This window comes from Canis lupus, chromosome 1 (assembly GCF_011100685.1).
Source record: "Canis lupus familiaris isolate Mischka breed German Shepherd chromosome 1, alternate assembly UU_Cfam_GSD_1.0, whole genome shotgun sequence".
NCBI classification, from domain to species: Eukaryota; Metazoa; Chordata; class Mammalia; order Carnivora; family Canidae; genus Canis; species Canis lupus.
The window spans coordinates 76,923,945-76,943,354 of NC_049222.1; the positions used below are offsets into that span (position 1 = coordinate 76,923,945).

The window sequence follows — 19,410 nt, forward strand, 5'->3', positions numbered from 1 at the left end:
TGGATGTAAGTTGGTCTGAAGCCACGGATGTGGGTGAGATGCTCTCATACAAGGAGGTTCAAGGTAACACACCAACAATTACCCTGCCATTTCTCCAATTAATTCATTGATAATATATTTTTTGAAATAACACTTCTTGTTCTTATTGTATACAAGCCATTCTTCTAAGGGCTATGTATGTATTGTTAATCCCTATGAGGTTGATATTCTTATTAGTTTTTTCATTTTGCTGAGGAGTAAATGTAGGCTGGTGAGATTCAATAACTGGTCTAACTTCACACATCTAGTACAAGTAGTGCAGTCTATACTGAAACCAAGAGTCTCGTTGCCCTCTGCTTTGTATCTGTTTCTCACAGAAAGAAACAGTGAGAAAGTTTTTTCTCTGGGTTTAACGTTTGGCTCTAATCTAAGTCATGATTTTTGTAGAGTCAACTCTACTGATCTCAGTTCACAACCATGAGAGCCAGATATCTAGATGAAGCAAGAGTTCAGAACAGGAATCAGAACACTATATCTCCAAAGTGCCAGGTAGTTTATATTTTAGGCTTTATGATATAGTCTATCATAACTATTCAACTCTGCCTTCATAGCAGCCATAGATAATATGTATGTAAATGAGCCTAGTCATGTTCCAGTAAAATTTTGTTTACAAAATCAGATGTCAGGCAACATTTGGCCCATGGTAGAGAAGTAGTTACAATGTTATGGATAACAACTTCTTTGAGATTCAGATGAAAGCAATGGATTCCTCACCCATAATGAGCCACATAAACATGCATAAAGCCTTTTGCATGTATTGATAAGTATATTAATATATGCAAGTATGTGTACATCTATGGTATATTTATATTTATATATCTACTGATACACATATATTAATTGGTACATTTATACTTACTGATATATTGCCTTGAAATATTATACTCTTCAGAAAAATCAGAACATAATCTTTACAAATAATTCATCTCATAAATACTTTTCATGCAAAAGTTAATCCCATCCCTGACAAAGTGAAGTAATTCCAAATTGCATAATTAAAGCAAAAATTATATCTACCCCAAAGCAAGTCTAATATAAAGGCTGTTTCTGAATGCAAAGATCATCTTTAACATCCTAATGGTTGTGACTTTTTGTTTTCATGGTAACAGAAGCTGAGAGCCCTAATAGAGGTGTATAAGTAGAATCAGAACTCTAAAAGGTCTCTTTATCAGATAATGATTGACGGGTATCAAGATCAAGGCATTCTGGATTTCCCAGAGGCTCTTAAGTTGAATTGATATTGTATTACTTCCTTTGTTCCTAAAGCAAGAGGTCACCCTGGCAGGCTTTTTTATCATTGGTGTTGTTTATGGCAGTGAGGAAAGGATTACAGATTGCCATTTAAATTTTAAGGGTCATCTGAGTTTAAGAGGCATGTAAAAGAGTTCTGCAATGTTTCTGATTATCCGTAGAGTTCTACTTGTTGAGGTACTCTGGTGATAGAAAGTTGACATAGTCCTTGAATCAGTCAAGAGAGAGCTAGATTACATTATAACAAAGAACTAGCAGATCTCAGTAGCTTAAAAGGTTTATTTCTTGCTCATGTCAACCTTGGATTGGTTGGATGCTCCATTACATAGCTTCATCTGGCACAGACCAGAGCCCAAACTTGAAAAGCAAGCACTGTCTGGAGCACTGGCAACTGTCATAGAAGAAGAGAAAGGGTATGTGGTGACGTATGGGCTGGATCCTAAAGCAACTGATTATATTTCATGGGCAAGCAACAAGCTCCAATGAATGGGGAATTATAATCCTAGCACATTTCTGGAAGGAAAAAGAAACAAGACAATTTTGAACAACCATTCTGATATCATCATTGACCTGATCTTAATTCCTTTTTCTAGAGTAGAGTTGTGGCCAAAATAGTTTAAGTTTTCTAAAAACCGGTTTGCCTCTTCAACTACCCAATCCCTTGCTCTAATGAGGTTGATAACTCTCCTGACAGTATGTAAGGCTTCTTTCAGAATTTTTAATCTGAAATCATCAGAATCTTTGACGTCAATATATCTCAGATGCAGAAGGCAATGAGGCATTATGACTTTTCCATCCCAAGCAGGAAAATTAGATGTATTGTCAATCATCACAAATGTAATTTCTGCAAGCAGGGTCCATAAGAACTGTTTGGGAAATACATTTAGTATCATTTTGAGGATATCAGTGTCCTTACTGGTTTCCTAAAAGGTGAAATAATACAGGAATCCATTGTTAAATGTGTCCATATGTATATAACAGATGAAAACTAAGAAATGGCTACACTGAAAGCAGTCCAGGTGGCTCAGAGGTTTAGCGCTGCCTTCAGCCCAGGGCCTGATCCTGGAGACCTTGAATCAAGTCCCATGTCCGGCTCCCTGCGTGGAGCCTGCTTCTTCCCTCTGCCTGTGTCTCAGCCTCTCTGTGTGTGTCTGTGTCTCTCATGAATAGATAAATAAAATCTTAAAAAAAAAAAAGAAATGGCTGCACTGAGAAATATCAATAATTTCTTCTAGTTGCCTGTGTAAAGAAAATGGCACAACTTCCAAGTCCTTCATAACCTGCTTCAAAATTGCAGATGGCATGCCTGATGGGAAGGGAAATATCTCCATCTTCGGGGCTATTGCCTTAGTATTCTTCCTTTGTTCCAAGCAATTATGTAAAATACACATTTCTATAACATGTGACTTTATTAAGAGTCCTTAAGTCATGCTTCTCAACATGAAAATTTCCCTTATAGGATATTTTAAGATGAGGACTTTATATTGAGCCTTGGTTTCAGAAAGAATCCCTACTACTAGTGTAATCTGGTATCAGGTAAGATGCTTTTTTAGCCTTTCTGATTTTGTGCAACCAATGGGAAGGAATGTGCCATATAAAAAGCACTATTGCTTTTATGTCCCAGTATATATGGTGGTAAATCTAAAATCAAAGGCTATATAAGACTCGTTGTATTTCATTTCTTTGTTAATTTCTAACAGAAACCTGGCCTGGTATTGAGTATAGAGAATTTTTATAAGGATCATGATGTAATTATATACTTCTTTAATTGATGGGAAACTATTCTTGGCCTAATAACATGGGGATGATGATAGAAACTGTACTTTAAACGACCACGCAGGAATATTCCATAACCCTTATACAACCGTGTTCCTTGGATACAACCAAAGCCTTGATAAAATAATTTGAAATGAAAATACATTTTCTACAAAAACAAAAAGTTACAGAAAAGAAATCCAACAAATAAAGGATAAATAGTTGTGCCTGATTTATTGAGCTGCCCTCCAAAGCTGATACACCAAAATTAAAGTGCCTTGTTTACCAAAATAAAAATCCTCTTTGAATATTTTAAGGCTATTTGAAAAACTAAAGAACCACAAGCTTTTGGCATGAATTCTTTTTAAATAGGGACATTATTGAGATGTAACTTTTTTTTCTCTTGGTAAACTTCCAGCCTTCAAGGACTTTCCATTAATGGATGCCAGATTACAGATAAAGCCATTAAAGCTTTAGTTAAAAAGCAGGAAACAGGTAATAATGACAAGCTTCTCATTTACATATACCTTTCATTTATGTATCGCCCATCAGTTTACAGAGGGCATTCTATTGTCTTATTTGTGTTATATTATTTGGTGTTTCATCAAGCACTCATCATCCACATTTGTCAGTTGAATAAACTAAGGCCCAGAGCCATTAAGTGATCTATTAACTGGCACACAGAAAGTAATAGAAGCTAGACTTTCCAGTTTCTAACATAGAGTGTTCTGGCACAACTCATGGAAAGGTCTGGAAATGTTTTCCCTCCCTCCTCTTGTTCAGAACCTCAAGGCTAATCACAAATAACTAGAGACTTTTCCCATCATAATTTTGATGAAATCAAATTGAAAAAGTTAATACCATGCATTTATCCCACCATTCTGGAAAGATCAAATGACGATTTTTTCAGTAGCTATCATTCTCTCACACTTTGGGAGAGGAATTGTCCACCAACTATAGTAAGATGACCAGTAGCAAATGGCACTGTGCGAAGGTACAAGGGTCACAGGATTCCGTAAGTATGAGGGAGTTTGACTTCTGTAACATGGAAGCTCACCAAGTCGGGGTGGGGGGAGCAGGGGGAGTGTAGGCTTCAGATAAGGTGTCCAGTCTCTCAGGGAAGCAGCTGCTGCTTCCACACCCCAAAGGAAATAGAAAGAAAATTCATGAACAGCAGTTGACTTCTTCATATTTCTAAGGTGAGATGATTTGGAGGGTGACACATTTTTATTCCTCTAGTTTGAATCTGATTCTGATTTGTGAATATTCCAAAGGAGTCTGGTGAATCTTGCCCAGTGTGGAGACCAAAGTGCAGTGAAGTCTACGCATAAATGCCTGGACAAACAGAACTTTTATCTCGACCACTCCCTGTGGAGGGAGGCTACTGCCTTTTCTTCAACTTTTTATTTGCTTTATAAATAAAATTTTTCAATGTTACTAGCCTGGAAAAGTCTAGTTGAATAGTACTTGGTGTGATAATGTGTTAAAAACACGGCAAATGGTGAGTATGATGTAAATTGGGAGTCTGATATTTTCTCAAGAATCTTTTTGAAGCATCATCACTTGAATTCACTCTCTTCCTTTTCATTTTATAAACCAGAAGGTATAGGAATCAGTTTAATATTGTGATCTTTGAAAAGAGTAACTGAGAGACTTTAGATATTTGCTTAAGACTACAGTTATTGGGGATCCCTGGGTGGCTCAGCAGTTTGGCGCCTGCCTTTGGCCCAGGGCGCGGTCCTGGAGTCCCGGGATCGAGTCCCACCTCGGACTCCTGGCATGGAGCCTGCTTACTCCCTCCGTCTGTGTCTCTGCCTCTTTCTTTCTCTCTCTAGATCTATCATGAATAAATAAATAAATAAATAAATAAATAAATAAATAAATAAATCTTTAAAAAAAAAGACTATAGTTATTTTTGATGACCTTAGACTTTCTACTTCATAAGGAGAAAAATATCCTACTAAACTGATTCCAGTCATTAATCAATTTATGAGGTAAAAATATCACATGGATTATAATTTGTTTATAGAATATCTGTCCTTTCACCTATTGATGTGTTATTCCTTTTTTTTTTTTTTTTTTTGTCAAAACCCTTCTCTGTGAAGTGTTCTCTGAGTAGCAGGGGAAAAATGGGATAATATATGCCTGCTCATTAGTTACATGAATTTTGGAAAAGTTACATATTTTCTGAGGCCCAGTTACCTTACTTACAAAGCATGGGTCATAATGGTTATCAGAGAGACCATTATGAAAAATATGAGAATGTTTATTAAAAAGCACAACTCTGAATGCCTGTAGCACATACTGTTTATTCCCCAATATTTCTACAATGAAACCTTGTCTCCTTAGACAACTTGTAAAGCTAGGCTACCTTTTGCACCTGCAGGATCTGGCACAGTACATAAGAATTTGGGGAAACACCATGAATCCTCCCAAGGTCAGCAGGCTCTGAATTGTGTAATAGCTCGTTTAGTAGAAAAACACACCAAGGAGCATGACCCCTGTGATTAAATTAAAAAATAAACAACAACAACAACAAAACCCAGTTGCAGCTGACCAATAAAAACCTCATCAAATTGAATTCTGATAGGCAAAGTGTATGAATAAATTAAGAAGTCTGACATTTCTTGAATAAGTTGGCAGGAGGCTGTGGTTTCTCTGAATTATCTCAAGTTTTTTGAATCCTCATCCTTGGAAAATTTTGACATAAGTCAACATTAAAAGGAAAGGTAAAACTAGAAATGAAGTCTTGGAAGGGAATTCCAAAATGGTCCCTGTTACTACAGTTTCAAATTTCACCTTCAGTCACTCTGGAATGCTAATCCTTTGGTTAAGAAAAATTCCAGTGTGTTTTCCTTGTTTCTTTGTTAGAGCTATTACTATTTGTGTATATTTGCTTCTAATTGTTTTTCATACGCACATTTTTAATAGTTGTAACTTTTTAAAAGATGTTATTTATTTATTTGAGAGACAGAGAAAGAGAGAGCATGAGAGGGGGAAGGGGCAGAGGGAGAAGCAGACTCTCCACTGAGCAGAGCCCAATGCAGACCCAATCCTAGAACTCTGGGATCATGACCTGAGCCCAAGGCAGATACTTAACCGACTGAGCCACCCAGTCACCCAACAGCTGTAACTTTTTTGCCTTTAACATTTCATTTATTTACTTATTACAATTTATTTATTAATTTTAAGATTTTATTTATTTATTTGAGAGAGAGTGAGAAAACATGAGCAGGGGGAGGGGCAGAGGAAGAGAGAGAAGCAGACTCCCTGCTAAGCAGGGTGCATGACTTGGGGCTTGATCTCAGGACCCTAAGATCATGACCTGAACTGAAGGCAAACGCTTAATGGACTGAGCCATCCAAGTGTCCCTGCCTTTAACATTTTAGCAAATATTTTCCCACATTATTAAAAACTTGCAATTAACATCAGGTTAATGTTTGCAAAATTTATTATCCATCTCTCAAGTGTTGAACAGTTAAAGGTTTCTAGAATTTGAAACTAAATACTGCCCCAATGATCTTTGTGCATGGAGACTCCTGCCACTTCTTTTATGACTATGTATTTAAGCTAGAATTAGGGAGATTTCTGGGTCTAACCACATGAAATACCTTAATATCTTGATTCACATTTCCAGATGATTTCAATGATTGAATTAACATATTATACTCCATCAGGAGTGGAAGAGAATGCCTGTTCATGATACTCTTGCCAGTCACTGTTCTTTGGGGTGGGGACAAAGTGAACATCACTGACTTGGTAGAGAAAAAAAAGATGTCGTGTGATTACTTTAATACTCCTGTTTTTTATTACTTGGTTTTATCTTTATTCATCTATTACTCTTTGCATTTCTTCACATGTAAATTTTACATTCAAGTTCTATTGAGGGCATAGTGGTTTTTGTAACAAAGACATTTTATTCACTAAAGATAACACAGTTCTTTTCTCTTTAGGTATTAGATTATTATATACATACTTTATTTTATTTCTTATATATTTGATGAAAATTGACTTAAACCCATAAGGATTTTTTTTTTTAAGCAAAAATTGGAGGTTTTTTAATCATTGTAGCTTGGGAAACTGACAAAATGGCTATTAATTAAATCAGTATGTTTGGATCGTTACCATGTATCAGTTACTGTGGTAGACATATATCCATTTATAGCAGATTTCATCACAGTTAGTAAATCCTGGATATGATGGATCCTGTCCTCACAAGCCAGTTTTTATTCTTCTCTGAAGATTTTTTTTTTCCTCTGAAGATTTCTTGATACTACTTCTCATAGTCCATCATGGATCCAAAGCATTTTAGAATTGCGCTAATTTTGTTGATCTGTTCCACAGTTCTTCTGGTCTCGATTTCGTTGAGTTCTGCTCGAATTTTTATTAACTCCCTTCTTCTCTTGGGTGTAGGATCTATTTGCTGTTTTTTCTCTAGCTCCTTTATGTGTAAGGTTAGCTTTTGTATTTGAGTTCTTTCCAGTTTTTGAATGGATGCTTGTATTGCGATGTATTTCCCCCTTAGGACTGCTTTTGCTGCATCCCAAAGATTTTGAACAGTTGTATCTTCATTCTCATTAGTTTCCATGAATCTTTTTAATTCTTCCTTAATTTCCTGGTTGACCCTTGTATCTTTTAGCAGGATGGTCCTTAACCTCCACGTGTTTGAGGTCCTTCCAAACTTCTTGTTGTGATTTAGTTCTAATTTCAAGGCATTATGGTCTGAGAATATGCAGGGGACAATCCCAATCTTTTGGTATCGGTTCAGACCCAATTTGTGACCCAATATGTGGTCTATTCTGGAGAAAGTTCCATGTGCGCTTGAGAAGAATGAGTATTCAGTTGAGTTTGGATGTAAAGTTCTGTAGATATCTGTGAAATCCATCTGGTCCAGTGTATCATTTAAAGCTCTCGTTTCTTTGGAGATGTTGTGCTTAGAAGACCTATCGAGTATAGAAAGAGCTAGATTGAAGTCACCAAGTATAAGTGTATTATTATCTAAGTATTTCTTCACTTTGGTTAATAATTGATTGATATATTTGGCAGCTCCCACATTCGGGGCATATATATTGAGGATTGTTAAGTCCTCTTGTTGAATAGATCCTTTAAATATGATATAGTGTCCCTCTTCATCTCTCACTACAGTCTTTGGGGTAAATTTTAGTTTATCTGATATAAGGATGGCTACCCCTGCTTTCTTTTGAGGACCATTCGAATGGTAAATGGTTCTCCAACCTTTTATTTTCAGGCTGTAGGTGTCCTTCTGTCTAAAATGAGTCTCTTGTAGACAGCAAATAGATGGGTCCTGCTTTTTTATCCAGTCTGAAACCCTGCGCCTTTTGATGGGGTCATTAAGCCCGTTCACATTCAGAGTTACTATTGAGAGATATGAGTTTAGTGTCATCATGATATCTATTCAGTCCTTGTTTTTGTGGACTGTTCCACTGAACTTCTTCTTAAAGGGGAATTTTAAGAGTCCCCCTTAAAATTTCTTGCAGAGCTGGTTTGGAGGTCACATATTCTTTTAGTTGCTGCCTGTCTTGGAAGCTCTTTATCTCTCCTTCCATTTTGAATGAGAGCCTTGCTGGATAAAGTATTCTTGGTTGCATGTTCTTTTCATTTAGGACCCTGAATATATCCTGCCAGCCCTTTCTGGCCTGCCAGGTCTCTGTGGAGAGGTCTGCTGTTACCCTAATACTCCTCCCCATAAAAGTCAGGGATTTCTTGTCTCTTGCTGCTTTAAGGATCTTCTCTTTATCTTTGGAATTTGCAAGCTTCACTATTAAATGTCGAGGTGTTGAACGGTTTTTATTGATTTTAGGGGGGGATCTCTCTATTTCCTGGATCTGAATGCCTGTTTCCCTTCCCAGATTAGGAAAGTTTTCAGCTAGAATTTGTTCAAATACATATTCTGGCCCTCTGTCCCTTTCGGCGCCCTCGGGAACCCCAATTAAACGTAGGTTTTTCTTTCTCAGGCTGTCGTTTATTTCCCTTAATCTATCCTCATGGTCTTTTAATTGTTTGTCTCTTTTTTCCTCAGTTTCCCTCTTTGCTATCAACTTGTCTTCTAGGTCACTCACTCGTTCTTCCACCTCGTTAACCCTCGTCGTTAGGACTTCTAGTTTGGATTGCATCTCATTCAATTGATTTTTAATTTCTGCCTGATTAGCTCTAAATTCTGCAGTCATGAAGTCTCTTGAGTCCTTTATACTTTTTTCTAGAGCCACCAGTAGCTGTATAATAGTGCTTCTGAATTGGCTTTCTGACATTGAATTGTAATCCAGATTTTGTAACTCTGTGGGAGAGAGGACTGTTTCTGATTCTTTCTTTTGAGGTGAGGTTTTCCTTCTAGTCATTTTGCTCAGTGCAGAGTGGCCAAAAGCAAGTTGTATTGGGAAAAAGAGAAAAAGAGAGGAGAGAAAGAAGGAAAGAAAAGAGAAAGAGAAAAAAAAGGGAAGAAAAAAAAGAAAAAAAAAGAGAAGAAAAAGAGAAAGAAAAAGAAAGGAGAAAAAAAAGGGGGTGGGGGAAGGAAACAAATCAAAAAGCAAAACAAAACAAAACAAAACAAAACAAAAAAAGAACCACCGGGGAGTATCTTCTGATTCTGTGTACTTTAAGTCCCTTGGCTTCTCCTGGAAGTTGTCAGTCTAGCTGGTGTTCTGGGGGAGGGGCCTGTTGTGCTGATTTTCAGGTGTTAGCAGTTGGGGGAGCTGCTGTGCCCCTGCCTGGTGCAGGGCTCAGTGGGGGTTGTTTACCCCGTGAGGCCGCAGGAGGAACAGCCCCAGTGGCGGGGCAGCTCTGGAAACCTGGATTGAGCTCTGGCAGGAACTCCGTCTGCAGGGCCTGGAGGCTCCGGGGCGGGGCCGCTGATCTGCTCAGCTCGGGGCAGGAGCGTCCTCGCTGTCCTGGGCCCTCCCGGCCTCTGCCTGTCCCGGGGGAGGCGGGATCCTGGGCTGTGTCCCGGCGCCCTGTGCTCCGGGGCCTGCGCTGGTGGATTCGGGCTCCTGCCCCGCAGCCCCCTCTGCGGAGCCGCCGCCCGAGCCCCCCCCCGAGCTGCTCCCGCCGCGCAGGCCCCTCTGCATGGAGCCTCTTCCTCCGCCCGAGCCCCTCCTGGCTGCTCCGGTCCCGCCGGGTCCCGCCGTGCGCGCTGCAGCCCTTAGGGAGCTCGGCGCACTCTCCCGGGGCGCAGGTGTCTGTTACTGTCCCCGGGAGCCCGAGGGCATCCCCGCCCTCCTGGGTCCTGCTCCACCTCCCTGCGAGCCCCTTTCCGCCCGGGAAGGTCGGTGCAGCTCCTGCTCCTCCGGGACGGGGCTCTCCTGTCCTGGGGACACTCGCCCCGGCCTCAGCCCGGCTCCTCGCGGGGCCCCTCCCCCTCGGAGGCCTTTTGTTTCTTTATTTCTTTTTCCCCGTCTTCCTACCTTGATAGAAGCGCGAACTCTTCTCACTGTAGCATTCCAGGTGTTCTCTCTTTAATTCTCAGGCCGAATTCATAGATTTTCAGGATGATTGGAAGGTTTTCTAGGTAATTTGGTGGAGACAGGTGATTTGGGGACCCTACTCTTCCGCCATCTTGCTCCTCCCCCCCAGGATTTTTAAATACAATGCTTATTTTTATTTTTAAAAGATTTTATTTATTTATTTATTTATTTATTTATTTATTTATTTATTTATTTATTTGGAGAGAAGGAGCAGTGGTGGGGAGGGAGAAAGACAAGCAGATTCTGCCCTGGGTGGGGAGCCTGACGTGGGGCTCGATCTCAGAACCCTGAGATGGTCACCTGAGCTGAAATCAAGAGTCAGACACTTAACTGACTGAGCCACCCAAGTGCCCCACAATGCTTATTTATTTTTAAAGATGTTATTCATTTATTCATGAAAGACACAGAAAGAGAGGTAGAAACACAAGTAGAGGGAGGAGAAGCAGGCTTCAAACAAGGAGCCCAATTCGGGACTCAATCCCAGGAATCCGGGATCAGGCCCTGAGCCAAAGGCAGACACTCAACCACTGAGCTACCTGGGTGTTCCTGCTTGTTTTTAAGATATAAAAATAATGTGTTTTTTTTAATAATTAAGAACATATAGAATTAGAGAAAGAAAATAAAAATTGCTCCTAATTCTACTACCCAGTGAGGAGTACTGTTCCCATCTGATCTATTTCTTTCAGTCCTTTTTCTATATGTTAAAAAAATAATTTGAATAAAACCATGATCACAAGGAAGTTTTATAACTTTTATTTTCATTGACTACATTGAAAGGCTATCCTGAATTCATTAAATATCTTTTGAAAAAATAATTTTTAATTGTTGCATAAAATTTACGTGCAAACTCACATATAATTGGATGGTTTCTGAATGTTTATTATTATATGTAATACGATGAAAAATCTTAGGATAGAGACTTAGAGGTAGAATTACTGGATTGGGGGCATGAACAGAAATATTGCAAAATAGATTTCTAGAAAGTGGTAACAGCATATATTCCAGCAGAATGTAAAAGTGTCAATCTAACCTCATTTTACTGGCAATGAGCATTATTATAATTTTAAATAAAAATTTTTGCTTCTTTGATAGAATTGTTATACTTCATCATTTTGCTTTGCTGCTCCTTAACAGCAGAGTTGAACATTTAATAGAACATTTGTTTATCCTAAGTTTATTATTTGTTTCTATTCTTCTGTGAAATATATGTTTATATTTCAGAGGTTTTATTTCTTTTTAAGAGCTCTCAATATAGAGGATATTAACTTCCAATCACAGCTATTGCAAGCATTTTTCAAGTTTTCCATTAACATTTAAAAACTATATTCAGGGGCAGCCCGGGTGGCTCAGCGGTTAGTGCCGCCTTGAGCCTAGGGCATGATCCTAGAGACCTGGGATCGAGTCCCAGGTCGGGCTCCCTGCATGGAGTCTGCTTCTCCCTCTGCCTGTGTCTCTGCCTGTCTCTCTCTTTGTGTCTCTCATAAATAAATAGATAAAATCTTTAAAAAAACTATATTCAAATTATATAAACTATTTAGTTACATTAATTTCCTTTACGTTTTCTTTCATTGTTTTTAGTTTAAAAAAAGCCTTGAATGCCCTGAACTTAATTAAATGTTCACCTATATTTTCTATTTTAAAATGTTTTCTAAGTTAACTATTGATATTATTCTTTGGAAACTAAAAACATGCTGAGAAAACATAATTACATGTATTCTCAATCCTAAATCATCCGCTGTTAATATTTAAATATTTAAGTATAAATATTATACTTGTATGTATTTATTTATTCATTTATTTTGTCTTCCTTTTTTCCTACTAGGAAAAGAGATTCAATGTCAAAGATGCAAGAAAGGAAACTTCCTTCTCACTTATTTGGGTCACTCCTGTGATGTGAAGATTTGGCATGACTTCTGTGAGCTGGGCCAATCTTCTAATACTATTTCCTAGACAGTATTAGAAATGTTTCTAAGTAGTATGTTATTGGTTTAGAAGCTTCAATATCAGATAGTAAGGTTTCCTCCTCATTAGAATATAGAATGGCTACACATTCTATTACATTAATGTGTCTGTCAATTCTTGTGATAACATCACCTTTCTATTTTATTTTTATCAAATAAAAGGAGACACTCCTCATTTTATTTTTCAATATTTTAGTCTCCATTCCTGTTCCATTTTGTGGACTATATTTAGAAATGTTTTCTCAATTTCCTTCCAAAATCTCTCTGAAATTTTCTTATTAAAATTTTTTGGAATGCCTGGGTGGTTCAGTGATTGAGCATCTGCCTTTGGCAAAAGTCATGATCGTGGGATCCTGAGATCAAGTCCTGCATCAGGCTCTTTGCAAGGAGCCTGCTTCTCCCTCTGCCTATGTCTCTGCCTCTCTCTGTCTCTCATGAATAATATACAAAATCTTAAAAAATAAAATTAAAAAAAATTTAAACATTAAGTTATCTTAGAAGAATCAATATCTTGTCAAATTTGTAAACATTTGCATTCTGCATATAACCTTCAGCTTGATTTCTAGCTCATTACTTCTTCCACTGCATGCAATTTGCCAGTTAATCCATCAATTGAATTCTACATTTTAGTTATTACATTTTCATGCTTGGATTTCTTTCCTTCCTTTCTTTTTCTTTCTTCCTTCCTTTCCTCCATCTCTTCTCTTCTTCTCTTTTTCTTTTCTTATCTTTCTTCAAATCTGCCTGAGCTTGATAGTTTTCATTATTTGCCCATACTTCCAATATTTTCTGGAATTTCCTTAGAAATACGACATAGTCTTATTTTATATTCTGTATATAAAAATTCCAATGTCTTCAGGCTCTGTGCATCTGACTTTGCCACTTGTTGCTCCTGGCAATTCTTGCTCATTGTGCCTTGTTTCCTCATGTGGCTTGTGAGTTTTTAATGTCAGCTCATGTTTCAAGCTCCTTTGGGAATGCCAGGAGGACAGGGTACATGTACACTTCTCCAGTAAAAATTTGCCTGTTCTCCTTCCTGATTCTGCAACTTTGCTAAGTTGCATCTTAAAAGAAATTCTGGACTTAGGGCTTTTCAGATCAAACAAGTGGTACAAATTTAGGTCATAAAGCAGTGTGAGGGATAACTTATGATTAAAAATATGAAGGGGAGATGGGCAATTTCTGTGGTGTCTACTTTTTTTGGGTGGATGCAAATTCTTCTTTTACCGAAGGTAGGGTCATTTAAGATCCTGGCTCTATGTGCACATTTCTCTTCTAACTCCCCTCTTCATACATACCCTAGGGTGTTTATATACTGTTCTCTGTGGTGCCATTAAAATACAAGATCTGTGACAGTATCCCTATTTTCATCTTAAATTAAGATGCCAGACCATCCATATAGAACATTCTCTTAGTAGAGAATGCAATGCTAGTGTTGCAGGATTGGCAAATACTTACTCTCAGCCTATATGAAAAGTAAAGGTTGAAGAGTTAGGGAAAGAATTTTGAGGAGTAAGTTATTAGTCTGCTCTAATGAGAGAGGGTGGTACACTTTGACTTCAAGCCAAATGGTAAGGGGTGGTGAGAGGCACTTGGAGAGTTTGGCTCATGTGCCCTGTGGTTTAGGAGTCATAGAGACTAGTGTTAGCCTTATATTCTTTTGAGTCCATTTTGGCACCTAAATATGGTTGTTCTCATAGTCATCATTTGTCTACATTGAGATATCCATTTGCATAGGCTAATGTATGCCAATTGCTCTGAGGCCTTAATAATGCTAGCTAACTACTACAAATGAATATACACATGTAATTTTCTTTAAATAAATATAGTTGTGTGAGTAGTAAAATGTTTTTTTGGTAAACCTATGAAGCCGGTGTTACCACAGATCTGTGGATTGATATCAAACTGACACCGAAAACAGTAAATATATTCAGAAATATGTACCTTCCACTTTGGTAGTTGATTCGTTGGAATTAGAGAGATTCTTGATGACCACATAAAACCTTTTTACTGTTAGGAAAAAAGCATTCAATCTCATTGAGGGGAGAGTATGTAACATGGCATTTGAGAAGAAAATAAGATAGGCTAAAGTCTCACACAATGATAGAAATGACAATTTTTTGATTAACAAATTGTCAGCATGGGACACATTCCTTCAATTTTCAGCAATTTGAGATCCTTACGTTAATCAGCTTTTGTAGAATGCCACCCACTGTTCATACAGCAGCTAGTAAGGCAGTAATGAAAAATTGTAGAACCAGCATTAGATCAGAGATCATGCTGACTAGAGTGCCTTTATTTTGTGTGAAGACCTTTTTTATTATTATTATTATTATTTAGGAATTGGTCAAAACATGCCATGTCCTCCTTAAATGACTCTGTGAGTGCTTTCTCTCAGGACAATAAATGGTGCTAATAAGTTGGCAGGCCTCCCACCAACTAGACCTTTGATATATTTTGTGTGAGCACATTAATATGAAATCAGAATTATGGAAACACAGGGAGTATTCCCTGCTCATAATTGTCTTTTTATGTAATGCAAAATAAGTCAAACTATCATGTTGCTCCCAGGAAACCTGAACCACTTATAAAATAATGACTTTTGTTTTTATAAATTGGTTTAATTTATCCATTTCTTTATTGCTTATTAGTTTCCTACAACATGCAAGGCGCTGTAGGGGCTAAATAGATGTGTGGGCAGAGCCCTGCTGTGAAAGAGATCACGGTATCCTTATACACGATATTGTTTGGTCCTCATGTTTTTACTTCCTTTGTATTCTTGGTCTGTTGAATAAACATGACAATATTCTTCATGTGTGAATGTGACACTGCTCACTCCTTGTCTGTTAGCTATCACTTTGTGCTTTTTTCTAGGATTGAGGATAAGGACTGCTGGTGTGCTTAATCTCTCTTGGTACCAAACTCTAGACATTTTCAGAAACACTTCTAAGGCTAATTAGTATATAGACTGTAACCCAGAAGGAGAACAGAATATATTGATTGATGCAGGACTGGGTATTGTGATCTTTGCAATTTTTTTATTGGCTCAATCCATGAGTAGTTCCATAAAGCGAATGAAACTGTGAAGTGGAATTTCAATCATCTGTGATTCAAAGAAAAGGGAGCCAACCTGTGGATTGTTCTCAGTAGAGTGGCTGAGTATATGGTGATGGAAACCTCAAACAGGAGGTCTTAAGTTGGGTTTGATGACTGTGCTTCAAAGGGTATAGGAACTTCCTGAGATTATAAGTAACATTTTATATTTAACAAGCTGTGTGTTTTCTTGAGGAGATAGTCTATAGCTCTCATTGGACTCTCTGAGACAAACAGAATTCCCAAAAAAGTTGCAAACTATTGGCCGAGGTCAGTAGTTGGTGAATTTTTTTTCTGGAAAGCACCAGATAGTAAATATTTTAGGCTTGGAAGAAAATATGGCCTCTGTAAACAAATGGGTGTGGCTGTGTTCCAGTTCAATGTTTTTTTGTTTTGTTTTGTTTGTTTTGTTTTGTTTTTCTCTTACAAAAACATAGTAACCTGCAGGCTACTATGTAGCCTCTGACTACTGGCTTAGGCTATGATTTGGTAGCATGAACTTTCAAAATACTGTGCTTATATAAGTTTTCCCTTTATGAAAATCATATCTAATATAATGAATTTTATTTATTTTTGTTTTTCCTGTCTTATTGAAGTATAATTTACATGGATTAAAATGAACAAATCTTAGGTGTACTACTCAATGAATTTTTGCATGCATATATATCATATAACCTACATCAAGATATATTTCATCACTCCAGAAAGCACCCTAAAGTTCCTCTTTAGCTATAATCTCCCTCTCCCTAGAAGTAACCATTCTTTACTCTTCATCACCATAGCTTAGTCTTACTGTTTCTTGAACTTCATTTAAATGAGATTATGAAGCAGTATGCATTTTTTGTGTGTCTTTGGCTTCTTTCCCTCAACATAATGTTTTTGAGGTTCACTTGTGTTTTTGAACACATAGATTTATAATACAGACATCTAGGTTCTGTATATTGTTGTTACTCAAGACCCCACTTAACTAGAAAGAATTTGTTGGTCCTTTTGGTGTTTATAGTGCTATATTAGGGGCCACAAGGAGATGCAGGAGAATTCCTGTCTCTATCCTCTCACCACTTGGAGTTAAACCACAAACATAGAAACTGCAATTCAAGAACTCTTAGTTACAAATAACATCAACAAATTGAAGCATGAACTCTGAGTACTCTTTCTCATTGGAGAATTTAAAGGTTTAAATGTATTAACAAATGAGGGCTCTTGTTTCTCTTTACTTTTAATCAGTAGAAACAAATTTGGTTTTATATTACCATTGCCCCATAAAATTGCGAAGAAATGCCTAATGTCCTTTGGTCCAGTGCTTCTCATACTTTTATGTGCATGTGAATTACCTGGAAGTCTTGTTAAAATGCAGATTATAATTCAGGTGGTCTGAGTTGTGGCCTGAGAATCTGCATATATGGCAAGTTTCCATATGGTGCTGATGCTGCTGGCAAATGGGAAACATGTTTGAATAGGAGGGGTCTCATATAGTAATCGTTACTGATGTGTTTTAGACCAGGGACGGCATCCAAGGGCAGTGGCAGTGAAAACTCAGGGAGTAGAATATCTGTGAGTTGAAATGGAGGGAAGTTGCTGAGAAACTGGAATAGTACATGAGGAACAAAAGATACTAAGGATGATTCTTAGAGGTTGGCTTTATGAAATTAGACAAATAGCAGTAGCTCTGGATATCTCTCCAGATCACTATCTACCTCTGGATTGCTTCTGGCCCTGGGTCTTTTGCAGCCACAGGAACTTAGAGATTTGGATTCCTACTGGAGCAACATCTATTTCCCATTATTTCTATGTTGAAACTTAAATGATCTGAACATGCTTTGTTCCTGTATTGGGTTTATGGTGGATTTTTTTTCTTAAGAAGTGCTGCCTTCTCTATATCATAATATTTACCTAATTTGTTCTCATGATGCTACCTAACCACTTCTGCTTTTATGTATTAAATTTTGGCATAACATATGCTTTTATATTGTTAACACATGTAGAACCTATAGTCTTCAAATGGAAGATTTAGGGACTCATTAATACAATGCTTCTGACTATTCCATATAACAAGCACAGCCTAAATCAGTAGTAGCAGGTTGTACTGCACTTTTGCCTCTGACACCCTTTGTACCCATCTCTATAATTCCAGAGCTGTTTTTAGATGCTCACATAAACAACATTTTTATTACAAAGTCTTTCTAACTGCTATCTTTTAAAAAATTGAGTGTATTTGAAAAATGCCTTGCATCAAGACAGTTATCTGGAGGCCCTGATGAGGTGAAAGCATGGCTCTGGTGAAGTAGCTAGAAAAGTAATTGTAAGCTGGAAGAAAAAGAAGTCAAGATTTAAATAGGGGATGCCCTAGTTAGTAATTTCAGGGTTATGACAAAGTTCAAGGCCATACTAATGGAATAGGTGGCTGATGGCGGTGCAGAGAAGAGGATCGTAAGAGAGCAGGAGGTCAAGAACACAAGGTCTAGGTGTTAGATGGGCCATCCACTTGGTTACTAAAGTCATCGAGGATATTGGTAGGATTTGGGTAGGGAGACTGTGCTCATGCTAAAGTCTTTCATAAATGGTGGCAATTGAGGGATAAGGGAAGTTGATGTGTGACTACAAGGGTGACAAATAATAGCTAAGAGGAAATTGGAGAGGCTGTCATGTACCATGTGATAGGAGGAGATCATTGATGGCAAGTGATGGTGGGGCACAGAGAAGACAAAAAGTCTCCATCCAGATTTTGAGCTCCGTGGCAGTGAGAGAATGAATAGTCTCCATTTGTGAGGCATGGACAGGGGAGGGGTCTCCCTTAAGGCAAGACAGAGGGATTAAGCATAGAAACAGATTAACTTCACAGAGGATTTTACTGTATGGAACAGTATTTACACAGAGCTGAGCTCAAGGGTTTTTGATGGGTTTAGAGGGATGGGCTGGGTCAAGGGCCCATAAGTACCAATAGAGGTATAAGGGTGGAAGAGAAAATGGATGGCCAGAGATTCATACTTAGGGTATACCTAATGAAAATGCATAATGGGTTTTCAGTTAACCTCTTCGAGGAGAGTAGGCAATAGGCCCATGTACAGATGACTTCTCTTAGATGATGTTAGTTCCAACGACTATAATTTCTGCAATCACTTGGCCTCAGCTGGTGTTCTTCAAGGCTGCAACCCTGCAGTTAAGGCATGAGTTGGTGTAAAATCCTTATTGTTATTCAGCCTTATAATCAAAATTCCTGACTATGATTAGGTTCATCTTTTACGCCCTAGCATCACACATGCTTGCAATAAATTGGCTGGGATCTATGATAATGCAATCATACACTTTAGTAGTGTTTACAGGCTTTGAAACAGTTTTCAAGGTACTTTCAAGCACCTTAACCCATATAATGCCTTGCATTTTCTTTTTATAAACACAAAGCTTTTTTCTTAGGGTTTATTCATAATTATGAGAAAACTCCAGCTGAGAAAAGAGAATTTTATTTTGGGTTAATTTCAGTTAAATTAATTGTTTTATAAAGTGGAAATGAAGAAACACATTGAGGGGGATTAAGATTTGAAAAATAAACTTGAGGAGTGAGAGGCAAGGTGTACCCCTCGTCAGTTTTCAGAACCCTGAATGGGTCAAGTTGAAGTTAACTTCAGCAGGTGGGTGTCTATATTGTTCTTCAGGCTTGATGATGGCTTTCACTCTTCTTTCATTTTTAACATAACTGTCCTCAGGGCAGGAGACTATTCTCTCATTCAGCTTCGTGACTCTTCAATATTGAAGGGAAGTGGCAGATATTGTGACTATCTGGCTGTTAATGCAAAGCTCCACTTGGTCTTGAAAGTAGCATAAAGAAATAGAGC

At 37.9% G+C, this 19,410-nt stretch overlaps 1 protein-coding gene and 1 long non-coding RNA gene across 13 annotated transcripts in view; one reads left to right on the forward strand and one right to left on the reverse strand.

Annotated features, from left to right (window-relative positions):
* Window positions 1-19,410, forward strand: part of RASEF (RAS and EF-hand domain containing) — a 212,606-nt gene that overhangs the window by 83,142 nt on the left and 110,054 nt on the right. For 2 of the 7 annotated variants that reach the window (XM_038526992.1, XM_038526995.1), the window contains exon 1: window positions 12,346-12,438. The exons of the other annotated variants lie outside the window; for them this stretch is intronic. The gene's annotated coding sequence lies outside the window, so the exon portion shown is untranslated. Of the gene's footprint in view, window positions 1-12,345; window positions 12,439-19,410 lie in introns of those variants that run through there. 7 annotated transcript variants of the gene reach the window in all.
* LOC102155601 overlaps window positions 1-19,410 on the reverse strand; it is a 127,733-nt gene that overhangs the window by 75,300 nt on the left and 33,023 nt on the right. The window lies entirely within an intron of this gene.